Below are 15,719 nucleotides of genomic sequence, written 5' to 3'. Positions count from 1 at the left end.
AGGTGGCATAGGCAAGCAGAGATTTTGAAGGCAGAATGTTTTCAGTTTTTTTCAAGGACAAGCTTACGAGGAATGAAACTGTGTCTAAAATAATCTTGTCTTAGACATGGAAGGCATTGCAGCAAAGTGGAGCAGTATAATCTCAGGGCTAGAAATGGGACGGTGGTGTAGGGGGAGGGTGTGTGCTGTAGTAGCAGGAGGAGGAAGGAGCTACATTCAGGTGGATGCATTTTGTTCCCTTTGGGTCATTAAACAAAGAGGCTACAGGGCTTAGCATGGAAGCATGCAGGGATGGTATTCCATGACAAGGCACAATCTGAACCTCTTCTGAAAGCTTTCCTAATTACAGCAGTAGAATGAGTAAAAAATAGAGAAGTAAACCAGAATCCCGATTTACCCTCATTTGAAACTTCTGCCACCCACAATTAATTATACGGACGTCCTGGCAGAATTATCACTTTAATTCAAGTAAGTGCCTTTCTTGACTGACTCATATTTATTTAAAGGCCATTTAAGAAAAGGAGAGAAACTGTGGTGACAGCCTTTTTGGAGGTTTAAAAAATGCTGGGGGCTATTACTTCTTTCTTGGCTAACTGTTATCTGTGGGGGATAAGTGTTGGCACAATTTGTGGTTATGTTGCTTTATGTTGTTAAATGCCATTAACAGAATACTTCTGCTTCTGTGACAAGCTGACACATATTTATACACTGGCAGCAATTTCTGTATCGTTTCAAAGTTTAGGTTATAACCCCAGCTATAGGCGCTGTGTGTGTGTGTGTGTGTGTGTATGTGTATACTTTTGCCTTTGAACAGAAAAACAGGCTTTTAAATTGTATTATTTGAGTATTTCAGAAATAGCATCTTATAATGGCTTATTGTTGGCTGTGAATGATCACTTTTCATGTTTCTCCCCCATGATGTAAGCAACCTATTTAATAGGAAAATGTAAGCACCCATGTCTCTCTCACACATATGTACATAAACACACACACATACACTCTTCACTAAGTTGTATCTTGATGATAAGAAAGGTATTTAAGATATACTGGTAAGTGGCCAAAAAAGAAATCTGATATATCTTCAACATTATATCGAGACCCAATTATCTTGGAGCACTGTGCTATGTCCAATTTAATTTAAATAAGATAATGATGTTGAATATTTGCCTAAATTTTTCTAATAGAAATGAGTCTGGGCAGTGGATATCAAAGCCTAGTAGTTAGATCTGAGGGCCAGTCCTCATAATCAGATCAGCAGTTCCGAGGAGGCAGGCCCACTTCCAACAAACCTTTCTGCTGTAGGCTTGGATCATTGTTAGGCAGAAACACACAATGGGTACACACAAGCCAAATGCTTCCAATTTATTCAAATCACATAGAACGCCGCATCAGAGATATTTGTGTGTGGTTTCTGTTGTTAACAAATAAGGAAAGAGGAGCCACTGGGGATTCTGCCCTGTGTGGGGGTGGGTATGCATTTCCAGATTGTGCTTCTGTGAATCTGTCCAGTCTCCCTGTAGCAGCAAAGAGCTGACATTCCTACTTTATCAGAGAAGGAGACATCCCTTCCCCATAATTGCTGGCTTATGTATTCCTTTAAAAGCTTTTCCTGGAATAACAATAAAATATTTATCAAATTGTGTATGTGGAATATGTCAGGGCAATTTTAGCAATATCAACTCCTCTCCTTCTCCCTCCTGCCCCTCCTCCCCTGGCCATGGCTGTTTTTCTTAGAAGTTATATAACCATGCAGAGAGATCATCTTTTTTAATTGCATACCTGTGGCTACAATGACAGTCCAAGTTATTCTGCCTGTGCATTCATGCCTCTCTGCCACTTCTGCACCTAACTTTCACCAAGTGGTTCTTGTGAATGAGTTGTGAAAGAATGGCTCAGGCAAAGCTGATTATTATTGTGTGATGATTATCTGAGACCCAATGTTTTGAAATGCAGCTCCATATTCTACAGGGGCAGAGTATTATAAATAGTTCTGCAGAATTTATCGGGCTTATTTTTCCTTGTTTGAGACCAGGATGTTTCAGTTACCGTGTGTGGGTCATACTTGTATGGGGAGGTGACAACTGCTGAGAGCTCCAGTGCCTGCACTTTGCATTCTATCCCAGTGCTTCAAAGGCTTTTTCCCCTGGATGTACAGTCACTGGGCTTGGGAAGTTCCTGCAGAACAACTAGAGGGTGACTTGGAGACAGATTGGGGAAAAGTTTATAATGGGATTGTGAAGCGCATCAGATTATGTTAGATGAACCTACCATTCCAATGACCATGAACTCTGTAATATCAACTCTGTGTGCATTAACTTTTTCATGTAAGTGGTGACAGTAATTATGTCATAAGATTCTTATGAATAGATGATAAGGTAAGACATGTAAGGGTTTTGGTATAACGGGTGGCATATGATAATTATCAACACATGCTTAGTGAAGCATCAGAAAGGCGAAGCAAGTTGCTTCATAAACAAGTGTATACTCTGGTGGGTCAGCTCTGGAAGCGGTGCAGGTGAGAATGTGCAAAAGTAAGCAGTCATGAGTCAGCAAGCCAGTCAGGTGACTGTCCCATGAGTATAATTGGGTGGTGCATGGGGATGGAGTTGAAGCTCTCACCAGAAACACATCTGTGGAGCCTGATGAATGGATGTGGAGGCAGGGAGAGCTGGATCAGCCAAAGCAGATCTTTGAAGCTTCTAGTTTGAGATAGCAATCTTGCATTATGGTACAAAGAATGAGTTTTGAGGGAAAGATAATGAATTCCATTTTTGGTCCACTAGCCACTGTAGCTCTTCAGTAATGACCTTCTTTAGTTATTAGAGATGGATAGACAGAGCTCCCATCCACAAGTTCATTCCTCAAATGCATGCAATGGCTGGTATAGGGCTGGGTCCGAAGCTAAGAGCTGTGCATATAATCAGGGTCTTCCATGTGGGTGCCAGGAGCCCAATTGAGCAATCACATGTACTCCCCAGGGATTATGTCAAAGATCAAAGCCAGCTACCTATTCTAACTGGCATCTTAACTGCTGGATTAAATGCTGTCCTGATGACTTAACTTACTGAAAGATGTATACACACCCATTCACCCCCACCCACAATCCCTTACTAACCATGGATTTGAGATTACACAGGCTTGTTGCTTTGTAAACAAAGCCCAGTAAACCCAACAACAGCTAACACTTGCCCCCAGCCTAAGGCAACATGTGATAGACTGGTGTAGAGAAAGGACTTTCAGATGGCTCAACTCTTTTTTTTTTTTTTTAATAAATGTATTTATTTATTTGAAAGGCAGAGTTACAGAGAGGCAGAAGCAGAGAGAGAGAAAAGTATTTCATCCTCTGGTTCACTCTCCAAATGGCTGCAATGGCCAGAGTTAGGCCAATACAAAGATAGGAGCCAGGAGCTTCTTCTGGGTGCAGGGGCCCAGTGACTTGAGCCTCTTCTACTGATTTCCCAGACCATAGCAGGAAGCTGGATCGGAAGTGGATCAGCAAGGATTCGAACTGGCACCCACATGGGATGCCGGCACTGCATGCAATGGCTTTACCCTCTAAGCTACAGGGCCAGGCTCAGATGGCTCATCTTTTTATACAGGTGGGGAAAGACCAGGCTCAGAGAAACACACCCCTAAGCACTGAAATAATTTGGGTAGAGGCCAGGTTGTTATATAAGAAAGTATGCATGAGAAGACTTTTCATTTCAAGCCAGTTCAAAACTTTAATAGGAGCCAGCGCCACGGCTCACTAGGCTAATCCTCCACTTGCAGCGCCGGCACTATGGGTTCTAGTCCCGGTTGGGGTGCCGGTTCTGTCCCGGTTGCTCCTTTTCCAGGCCAGCTCTCTGCTGTGGCCTGGGAAGGCAGTGGAGGTTGGCCCAAGAGTTTGGGCCCTGCACCCGCATGGGAGACCAGAAGGGAGCACCTGGCTCCTGGCTTCCGGTCGGCGGATCGGTGCAGCGCGCCGGCCATAGCAGCCATTTGTGGGGAGAACCAAAGGAAGGAAGACCTTTCTCTCTGTCTCTCTCTCTTTCTAGCTCTGCCTGTCAAAAAAAAAAAAAAAAAAAAAAAAAAAAAAAAAAAAAAAAAAAACTGTAATAGGGCAATCTAGCTTAGTAGTCTACACTGTCATCCCAAAGTTCCTGAACAGCTAGACAGTGAATTCAGGAAAAATACCTGATGGAGCAGGCTTCCTATGTGAATTAACTTGTTTTGAAAGAAGATAGCATCTAGAGCATTTGGCTATATTTGCGAACTACATTTGGTTCAATTTATGTTTTTCTTTTCATTCCCTATTTTCAGGATATCTTGGTTTTATTACCTATGATTCTATAATCACATTACTATGTATAATTCTGTGAACCATGATACTTCTGATAAATATGTTCTATACACATACATATATAATACATGCACATACATTTGCAGTTGTATACTTTATATGGGTACTTGTGTGTGTATTATTTGGTTGAAGGATGATCAGCCTTGATACAGGGAATGTGACATAGCTTACTCTTTTTTTTTTTTTTTTTTTTGACAGGCAGAGTGGACAGTGAGAGAGAGAGACAGAGAGAAAGGTCTTCCTTTTGCCGTTGGTTCACCCTCCAATGGCCGCGGCAGCCGGCACGCTGCGGCCGGCGCACCGCGCTGATCCAGTGGCAGGAGCCAGGTGCTTTTCCTGGTCTCCCATGGGGTGCAGGGCCCAAGCACTTGGGCCATCCTCCACTGCACTCCCTGGCCACAGCAGAGAGCTGGCCTGGAAGAGGGTCAACCGGGGCAGGATCCGGCGCCCCGACCGGGACTAGAACCCGGTTGCTCTTCTAACAGACAATAAAAACTTTATCACAGATTTTATTTTTAGTTTAAAAAATTCTTGGAAATTTCTTTATATTGTAAATATTTTTAAAAATTAATTTGTTAGACATCTCCAAACTGGTGGTTCACTCCCTAAATGCTCACAACAGTGAGGACTGGATCAGGTCAAAGGTGGGAGCCAGGAACTCAACCTGGGTCTTCCACGTGGGTGTTAGGGAACCAAGTACTTGAGCCATCACAACCCCAGGGTCTGTATTAGCAGGAATCTGGAGTCAGGAGTGGGGCCAGGTGGTAAACTCAGGGACTCCCAGATGGGATATGGGCTTCCCAAATGGTATGTTCACTGCTGCATCAAATGTTTGCCCTGATATTTATCATTAAACACTTTATTTTATTATATTTTAAAATATTAATTTATTTGAAAGGCACAGTGACAGAAGTAACGTGATAGGCTGGTGTGGAGAAAGGACTTTCAAATGGCTCTTTTTTTAAAAAAAAAAAAAAAAAAAAAAGCAATCTCCCAACTGCTGGTTCACTTCCCAAATGGCTGCAACAGCTTGGGCTGGGCCAAGCAGAAGCCAGGAGCCTGGAATTCCATCTCTGTCTCCCATATGTGTGATAGGTTCTAAGCACTTGGGCCTTTATCACCTTTATCTGTTGTCTCCCAGTTGCATTAGCAGGGAGCTGGATCAGAAGCTAAGTAGCCAGGATTCAAGCATGCCTTCTGATGTGGGTTGCCACAGCTTAATCAACTGTACCACAGCACTGGCCCCTAGAACTTTTATTAATTATTAAACAAACAATAGCAATATTTTCCTTTGAATTTGTTATAAAGCCCATTGTACTCTTTTATCATTGCATCGTTCATCAAATAAGTATTTTTAGAGCACCTGAGACTCATGTAAAAGATATTTTTCTGTGCAGAAGATTAAAATGTGATAAATCTGCCTTTTGGACTTTGTGCTTGCAAAATGCTAATATTATAGAAATCTCAGTCCACTAAAACTGAAATGCCAAAAGTGAAAGTATTTTGATGTTAAAACATTAAACTGCTCTAGAAGCAACACTAAATTTCTTCCTAGGTTTTTTTTTTTTAAACTTTTATTTAGCAAATATAAATTTCCAAAGTACAGCTTATGGATTACAGTGGCTTCCCCCCCCCCCCCATATCTTCCCTCCCACCCGCAACCCTCCCAACTCCCGCTCCCTCTCCCATTCCATTCATATCAAGATTCATTTTCAATTCTCTTTATATACAGAAGTTTGGTATATATTAAGATTTAAACAGTTTGCACCCACACAGAAACACAGAGTGTAAAGTACTGTTTGAGTACTAGTTATAGCATTACTTCACATTGGACAACACATTAAGGACAGAGATCCTACATGAGGAGTAAGTGCACAGTGACTCCTGTTGTTGACTTAACAAATTGACACTCTTGTTTATAGTGTCAGTAATCTCCCTAGGCTCTAGTCATGAGTTGCCAAGGCTATGGAAATCTTTTGAGTTCGCCAACTTCAATCTTATTTCAACAAGGCCATAGTCAAAGTGGAAGTTCTCTCCTCCCTTCAGAGAAAGGTACCTCCTTCTTTGATGGCCCCATTCTTTCTTCTGGGATCTCACTCACAGAGATCTTTCATTTAGGTCCTCTTTTTTTTTGTTTTGTTTTTGTTTTTGCTAGAGTGTCTTGGCTTTCCAGGCCTAAAATACTCTCATGGGCTCTTCAGCCAGATCCGAATGCCTTAAGGGCTGATTCTGAGGCCAGAGTGCTGTTTAGGACATCTGCCATTCTATGAGTCTGCTGAGTATCCCGCTTCCCATGTTGGATCATTCTCTCCGTTTTTTATTCTATCAGTTAGTATTTGCAGACACTAGTCTTGTTTATGTGATCCCTTTGACCTATCATTATGATCAACTGTGAACTGAAACTGATCACTTGGACTAGTGAGGTGGCATTGGTACATGCCACCTTGATGGGAGTGAATTGGAATCCCCTGGCACGTTTCTAACTCTACCATTTGGGGCAAGTCCGATTGAGCATGTCCCAAATTGTACATCTCCTCCCTTTCTTATTCCCACTCTTATATTTAACAGGGATCACTTTTCAGTTAAATTTCAACACCTAAGAATAAATGTGTGTTAATTAAAGAGTTCAACCAATAATATCACGTAGAACAAAAAAATACTAAAAGGAATAAAGTATTACATTGTACATCAACACTCAGGACAAGGGCCGATCAAGTCACTGTTTCTCATAGTGTCTATTTCACTTCAACAGGTGTCCTTTTTGGTGCTTGGTTAGTTGTCACTGATCAGGGAGAACATACGATATTTGTCCCTCTGGAACTGCCTTATTTCACTCAGCATGATGTGTTCCAGATTCCTCCATTTTGTTGCAAATGACCGGATTTCATTGTTTTTTACTGCTGTATAGTATTCCATAGAGTACATGTCCCATCATTTCTTTATCCAGTCTACTGTAGATGGGCATTTGGGTTGGTTCCAGGTCTTAGCTATTGTGAATTGAGCTGCAATAAACATTAAGGTGCAGACAGCTCTTTTATTTGCCAATTTAATTTCCTTTGGGTAACTTCCAAGGAATGGGATGGCTGGGTTGAATGGTAGGGTTATATTCAGGTTTCTGAGGAATCTCCAGACTGACTTCCATAGTGGCTTAACCAGTTTGCATTCCCACCAACAGTGGGTTAGTGTCCCTTTTTCCCCACATCCTCGCCAGCATCTGTTGTTGGTAGATTTCTGCATGTGAGCCATTCTAACTGGGGTGAGGTGAAAACTCATTGTGGTTTGATTTGCATTTCTCTGATTGCTAGTGATCTTGAACATTTTTTCATGTGTCTGTTGGCCATTTGGATTTCCTCTTTTGAAAAATGTCTACTGAGGTCCTTGGCCCATCTCTTGAGTGGGTTGTTTGTTTTGATGTTGTGGAGTTTCTTGATTTCTTTGTAGATTCTGGTTATGAACCCTTTATCTGTTGCATAGTTTGCAAATATTTTTTCCCATTCTGTCAGTTGCCTCTTCACTTTCCTGACTGTTTCTTTTGTAGTACAGAAACTTCTCAATTTGATGAAATCCCAAATGTTAATTTTGGCTTTGACTGCCTGTGCTTCTGGGGTCTTTTCCAAGAAGTCTTTGCCTGTGCCTATATCTTGCAGGGTTTCTCCAATGTTCTCTATTAATTTGATGGTGTCGGGTCATAGATTTAGATCTTTAATCCATATTGAGTGAATTTTTGTGTAAAGTGAAAGGTGGAGGTCTTGCTTCATGCCTCTGCATGTGGAAATCCAGTTTTTCCAGCACAATTTATTGAATAGACTGTCCTTACTCCAGGGATTTCTTCCTAGTTTTTTTTTAAAGATTTATTTATTTTGAAAGTCAGAGTTATAGAGAGAACAGTCTTCCATCAGCTGGCTCACTCCATAAATGGCCATAATGGTCAGTACCAGGCCAGACCAAAGCCATGAACCAGGAGCTTCTTCCTGTTCTCTAATGTAGATGCAGAGGCCCAAGCACTTAGGCTGTCCTCTGCTGCTTTCTCAGAAGCATTAGCAGAGAGCTAGATTGAAAGTGGAGCAGCCAGGACATGAGCTGGTGCCCATATGGGATGTGGACATCTGAGGTGGTGGCTTCAGCTGCTACTGCTATGCCACAACAATGGCCCTTTCTAGCTAGGTTTTGCTCTAGTAGTAGAGTGACTTGGCCCTCTGAGAATAAATTGGCAGACTTGGCTCACAGGTATGCAGAAGCAGGACAGAGACATTGTTTCTAAAAGTGTTTGGTTTTGTTTTTAGATCATCAAAATCTGTCCTGAGTGTTTTCTTTTAGCAATCACTCATCTTTTCAAAGACAAAGTCAATTCTGATATTTCTATATTCATTAGATAAACTAGGAATGTTTGTCAAATGGCTTTGGTCAAAAAGAACTATAGGAAAAGACATGGAGAACTAGAAAGAATGCATTTTGGTGGTAAAGAGGGGAAATCAATAATCCAGAATTTTAGGAATTTGATATTGAGGCATTTTGGGGAATTGTTGAGTATAACTGTTACGTGGGTTTCTTAGTATTTTGAGAAACGTGATCATAAATTAGATAATTTCTTGTCACTGCTAATGTTTGAATTCCTAAGACAGACTACAGAATGAGTGCTGTATTTCCTAATTTCATTTTAAAGAGTTATTTATTTATTTGAAAGGCAGAGTAACAGAGGTCTTCATCTACTGGTTCACTCCCCAAATGGTCACAACAGCTAGGGCTGGGCCAAGCTGAAGCAGAAGCCTGGAACTCTGTGTGGGTCTCCCACATTTGTTGGCAGGGGCCCAGACACTCCCACCATGTTCTGCTGCTTTCTCAGGCACATGAGCAGAGATATGGATGGAAAGTGGAGCAGCAGGGACTTGAACTGGTGTCATATGTCCTGTAAGCAGTTGTTTAACCCATTGCACCACAACACTGGCCTCCATTTTTCCTAATTATATTAACAAGTTTCTGTTATATTCACAGGTTCTCCAAGAGATACTTGTTTACAAGGTAGTTAACAGAAATTTGAGAATCACTGTTAAAATTTCTTCATTTTTATTTTCACTTTTTGGTTCCTCTATCAAATTCTTCTCAACTTCTTGTTTCCTTATATAGGATACCATTTTTGATAATTAGCAAACTATTCACTTTCATGCATATCAATATTGATTATTTAGAAATTAAATATCTGTATCATGTGTTTTCAAGATTTGTCTTCTTCCTTGTAACTAGCCTGAGGAGTATTTCATTGTTCATCAGCCTCACCACCTGATGAAGTAAGGAACGACTTTAACCTGCTTTATGAAGGAGTAGAATTCAATTACAGCAATAAGGTTAGAAGAATAATGTGCAGATTTTATTTATCCAAGCAACGTTTCAAATAAATTATGAAAAGTAAATTTCAGAATTCTATTTTTATAAATCTTTTACCAATGACATATTTAACAAAGTAAACACTAAATGTCTTGGAATGTCCTCTGTGTCCTAGGTACCAACTTGTATTTTACATGTTATATCCTTAATATTTGCAATTACTCTGCAAGTCAGCATTATTTTCCCCAAATTACTCAGGATGAAACTGAGACTAAATAAGAGCTCACCTGAAAAATAAGTGGGTGATTAATCCAGTTCTTTTTTGGACATCTTTGGTTTTTAGAAATTTTTTTAAAGCCGGCGCTGTGGCTCAATAGGCTAATCCTCCACCTTGCGGCGCCGGCACACCGGGTTCTAGTCCCGGTTGGGGCGCCGGATTCTGTCCCGGTTGCCCCTCTTCCAGGCCAGCTCTCTGCTATGGCCAGGGAGTGCAGTGGAGGATGGCCCAGGTGCTTGGGCCCTGCACCCCATGGGAGACCAGGAAAAGCACCTGGATCCTGGCTCCTGCCATCGGATCAGCGCGGTGCGCCGGCTGCAGCGGCGGCCATTGGAGGGTGAACCAACGGCAAAGGAAGACCTTTCTCTCTCTGTCTCTCTCTCTCACTGTCCACTCTGCCTGTCAAAAATAAAAAAAAAAAAGAAATTTTTTTAAAGAAAACTTAGATATACAAACTGTTTACATATTTATGGGGACTATGTGGTGTTTTGTTAAATGAGTATATTGTGTGCTGTCCAATCAAGGTAAATATATTTATCATTTCAAGCATTTAGCATTTCTTTATGGTGAAGATATCCAAAATCCTATCTCCTATGATGTTTTTGTAGAGAAACATAGTGTACATTAACATTATCTATAGTCACCTGACTATGCAATAGAACCTCAAAACTTCTTACTCCTGTCTGGTTACAACCTAGTACCTGTCAATCAACCTTTTCTACTAGCATTTTTCATGTTGTCACATTGCTTTGAGAGTGGACATGCTTGTATCTTCCAAAGTATAGAGCACAGTGCTGGAGCTATAGTAGAACTATAATAAATGATTCTAATGGAATCAGACATGCTATTTAATTAATTTGCAGCAATTTGTCCAAAAGAAGCTTCATTTTGAAATATCAGTTTCAAAGATGATCTTATCACATATCCAAATACTTTCCTAGATAGAAGTCAATACATGGGTAAGAAAAAATATAGGTGTGAAGTGTTTCTTTCATTGCATTCACACATTTATGACAATTTATAAAACAGAATGATTTTGGGTAATCTACCTGTGAAATTTTTTACCACTTTAAAAAATTATTCAAAATTTCCATTGAAGGTTATGATAATAGTAGGGTCATTAACAGAAATGATGAAAAAAGGCCCTCCGATTTTTAATGGTATTTAAATAAAATATAAGCAGATCTTCCTGGAATCTGGAAAACTTACTTTCTTTCATCTTCCAGCCAGGTCAAGAGTAGAGAGAGGGTCATTTGTCTCATTTGATCACAACAGCGCATGATGGGTTCTTTTCCTTTCACCAGTAACACTAACAAGATGCATTCCACAGAACTCTTGTCACATTCTGAATTATTCTGAAGACTTGAAAAACACCCATGAAACAATCATTTCATTTAAACTGTGATATGTAAGCCAAGAGAAGCTCTGGTTCAATGGGAGGCCAGCAGGTTTTCCTACTGTTGACAGGAAGTATCTTCAAATTTATATTGAGAAAGCAACACTTATACCATCTTTATACAAGATGATTTCCTACCATCTAGCTATCTGTCCCTCCAAAATTACAACCTGAACTTCCTCATATAAACTCATTTCCAAATATTTAGCCTGCTAATTATGTATCATGATTAAGCTTACACCTCATGATTAAGCTTACGCCTCATGATGAGATGATGGAGTTAAGATTTCCTTCCTTGTACCTGAAATTATGCAGTCCTGCCACAGGTACGACATCAAACCCTGATATTTATTGTTATTAGCAACCAACTGTACTTGATCAACTGGCCCTCACCTCCTGTTTGCTTCCTGGGTATCCTCTACTTCCGCTGGTCTCTCCTATACACACCAAACACGTGTGTCACTCACCCTCATTTTTGCTGGATTTCCTTCTGGAATGCCTCTCCCCCTCACCATGCAGCCATTCTTCTGTGTCCCCATGCAGGAAATATTTCTGGGTACCCCTCTCTGTGCCAGGTGCAGAGCACCCAACCAGCACTAACGTGCTCACCAGTGTGGATACGAGGGATGAGCCAGTGCTCTGTCATTAGGGTCCTTTACTCTAACAGAAGAAATGAAAGTTAATCATGACTACGAAAAGGTCTTGGATTGTGATTAGTGCTGCCAAGGTCATAAACTGATTATTTGGATGGAGAAAGAGGTTGGGGTGGAGGGCTGCTCCAAAATGGACAGTCAGGGGAAGCTTTCTGAGAAGGTGGCACACAGGCCCAACCTCAGGACTACAGAGGAATCATTGAGGGGAAGGGTGTCGCTCCCCCTCTTCGTGGAGGAGCAACACAGGACCCTGCGCTGTTCTTTCATCTGCTCGGCCCTCCCCGGGTTTGCTGCTGGTTCTTCCCGGGTTGGCTACTATCCCTTCCACCTCCGTGGAAGGGCAGTTCCCCCTGGCCGCATTCCCCACTTCCGCAGGGGAGCGGCACACCGCCGGCCGGCTCTTCTCGGGGGCTGCACAGGTGTTCCCTCAGCTAGATGTTCCCCATAGATGTTCCCGGTGCATGCCGTCTCTCTCCTCCTTTATAGTCCTCCTCCGCCAATCCCAACTCGGCTGCCCACACGCCGAGTACGCTGCTCTCCTCCAATCAGGAGCAAGTCCTACAGTTTATTAGTTGAACTGGAGGCAGCTGTGCGGAAGCTGTTTACTTCTCTCCCAGCGCCATATTGTGGGAGAGCAGATGCATAGAATAAGTCTTAATTCGAGTAACCCAGTCCAGTCCGGATTGCTCCCCACAGATCCCCCTTTCTTTTTATTTTTTAGCGTTGATACGCGCCTGTCTTCGGTGTCCCGCGGCACACACTCTGCTCTACTTGCTAGAGTTGCCACAGGCTCTTACAAGTCCTATCAGGCAAACCGAATCCGGGTCCTCTCTTCGCCATTGTGAGGAGGTTTTTAGGTGCTGATGCGTGCCTGTGTTCGGTGCCCTGCAGCGCATGCTCTGCTCTGCCTGCAGGGGACTTACAAGACCTATCAGGCAAACCGAATCCAAGCCTTCTCATTGCCTTATTGTGGGGGAGACTTATTAGTGTTGGTTCGTGCCTATCTTCGGTGACCTGCAGCTCATACTCTGGTCGAGCTGCTTGCTGGCGCTTACCGCCTTAATCAGGCAGACCGAATCCAAGCCTTCTAATTGCGGTATTGTGGGGAAGCCTTACTGATGTTAATTCGTGCCTGTCTTCGGTGACCTGCGGCGCATAAGCTGCTAGCCGCCCAGGTGCTCATCGCCTCACTAATCGGGCAGACCGAATCCAAGCCTTCTAATTGCCATGTTGAGGGGAGGCCTTTCTATTTCTCTATTTCTCTATCTCCGGGCATTCCTATTTCTCCCATTTTACTTCTATCTTCCAGCATTCCTATTTTTCTCATCTTACTTCTAAACTTCTGTTTCTCTTATCCCCGCAGCTTCCCGCTCTCATTCTTATCCCCGCGGCTTCCTGGCTGCGCGGCTTGGCTTCGCGCGCTCCGCGGTCTCCACGCCCTTCGCGTCTGCACCACGGCCTACGCCAGCCCCGTTCCCTATCTACTTGTGCCCCGCACGCTCTCTCTGCGCACGGCAGCCTCCGCGAGTCACACAGCGTGTAGCTTACGTGTCCGCCACTAGCATTCAATCTAAGTTCCCCGGGCTAGCCTGGCGAATTCAACCCAGCGTACGTCTCCGCCCCACGGTTTGGCTTCCCGTCCTTTGCTCCCCGGGCTAATCAGACGGATCCCAACCTGGCTCACGTTTCAGCTTCTGGTTTCAACTTTTCGCCCCCTATTCCCGGGCTAACTTGAGAACCCCAAAGTGGCTTCCGTTTCCGCCTTGGCCTGCCCCCCGCGGCTTCAATTTCCCTAACATTTTTCTCTACCCGGTATGTTTCCCCAAGCTTTCCTCCAACGATATTCCTCCCTCATTTCTCCTGGCCTCTCCCCACAGTCCGCGTCCGAGTCTGTTTGTTCTAGCTTTCACTTTCGCTTTCGACCTTAGAGATTCCTCCCAGCTTCCCCCCGTAGTCCGTATCTGAGTCTATTTGTTCTAGCTTTCACTTTCGCTTTCAACCTTAGAGATTTCTCCCAGCTTCCCCCCGTAGTCCGTATCTGAGTCTATGCCTAGGCTTTCAACAGCTTCCTCCGGCACCTCTTTTCGTCCGGCTTTTCCCTAGGCTGTTTGCTAGTCTCTCTCTCCGATATTTTCCCAATTCTTCCCGTTTCTTCCCTCCTAAGTTTCATATCCGTCCTAAGTTTCCTATCCGAGTCACGGCACCATTATGTCGCTCCCCCTCTTCGTGGAGGAGCAACACAGGACCCTGCGCTGTTCTTTCGTCTGCTCGGCCCTCCCCGGGTTTGCTGCTGGTTCTTCCCGGGTTGGCTACTATCCCTTCCACCTCCGTGGAAGGGCAGTTCCCCCTGGCCGCATTCCCCACTTCCGCAGGGGAGCGGCACACCGCCGGCCGGCTCTTCTCGGGGGCTGCACAGGTGTTCCCTCAGCTAGATGTTCCCCATAGATGTTCCCGGTGCATGCCGTCTCTCTCCTCCTTTATAGTCCTCCTCCGCCAATCCCAACTCGGCTGCCCACACGCCGAGTACGCTGCTCTCCTCCAATCAGGAGCAAGTCCTACAGTTTATTAGTTGAACTGGAGGCAGCTGTGCGGAAGCTGTTTACTTCTCTCCCAGCGCCATATTGTGGGAGAGCAGATGCATAGAATAAGTCTTAATTCGAGTAACCCAGTCCAGTCCGGATTGCTCCCCACAAAGGGTTTCACAAGCAGAGTGGCCAATAAACACACAAACCCCTGAGCTACAGAAAACAAGGCCAGCACCCCTGATGACTGATGGAGGCATGAGCAAGGGCACCACTTAGGAGTGCAAGACCTCAGGCCAATCATCACAGGCCCTGAAGTTTGGCCTCTATTCTATAGCTCCAAGGAACCTTTAAGGGTTTTCAGCAGATATGTGACCTGACCATGACTAATGATTTCAAGACACAGTGAGATGGGAAGAATGGATTGGAGAGAGGTAGGAGTGGAAACTCCTGAGGATGAAATCCATGCCGAAGGCTCTCGATGGAAGTGGCAAAGAGGAAGAAGGAACCTACTGCATTCCCAGCAACACATCCCATCTCATGACATGATCCTGTCTGTTCTCCAAGCCTTGACTTTCCTCAGGGCACTGATGGGATTTCCCACTCTGTTTTGTACTTAATAGAGGACTATCTGAGGTTACCCCCGATTTGAGTCTTTTCTTCCCAAGTGGTTTTAAAATTCTTAAGGGCAGGGTTCGGCGCTGTGGCACAGCGGGTTAAAGCCCTGCCTTAGAGCGCTGGCATCCCATATGGGCAACCAGTTTGAATCCTGGCTGCTCCTCTTCCAGTCCAGCTCTCTGCTATGGCCTGGGATAGTGGTGGAGGATGGCCCAAGTCCTTTGGCCCCTTCACCCATGTGGGAGGCCTTGAGGAGGCTCCTGGCTCCTGGCTTTAGATTGGCCCAGCTCTGGCCATTGCAGCCATCTAGGGAGTGAACCAGTGGATAGAAGACCTTTCTCTCTGTCTCTACCTCTCTCTGTAACTCTGTCCTTCAAATAAATAAAATAAATCTTATAAAAAAATTCTTAAGGGCAGATGGCACACCATAGACATCAGTGTGTCTTCTGACGAGTGGTAGTTCTCAACTTTAGCAAGGGATTGCCTGGAAATCCTAATAAAAATTCCAGGCTCTGAGCCTCACCCTGAACAAAGTCAATCAGTCTCTGGAGTGAGGCCAGAACTTTGGTATTTTGTTTAAAGCTCCCAA

At 43.7% G+C, this 15,719-nt stretch overlaps 1 protein-coding gene across 8 annotated transcripts in view; it reads left to right on the top strand.

The window, feature by feature from the left end:
• The window catches only part of PHACTR2 (phosphatase and actin regulator 2), a 324,330-nt gene that overhangs the window by 94,639 nt on the left and 213,972 nt on the right, over positions 1 to 15,719 (top strand). The window lies entirely within an intron of this gene.

This window comes from Oryctolagus cuniculus, chromosome 5 (assembly GCF_051225735.1).
Source record: "Oryctolagus cuniculus isolate XC-2025 breed Fujian yellow rabbit chromosome 5, ASM5122573v1, whole genome shotgun sequence".
In the NCBI taxonomy this organism is placed as follows: domain Eukaryota; kingdom Metazoa; phylum Chordata; class Mammalia; order Lagomorpha; family Leporidae; genus Oryctolagus; species Oryctolagus cuniculus.
Note: the sequence above shows the minus strand (reverse complement) of the source record. Positions and strands in the feature narration are given on the sequence as shown.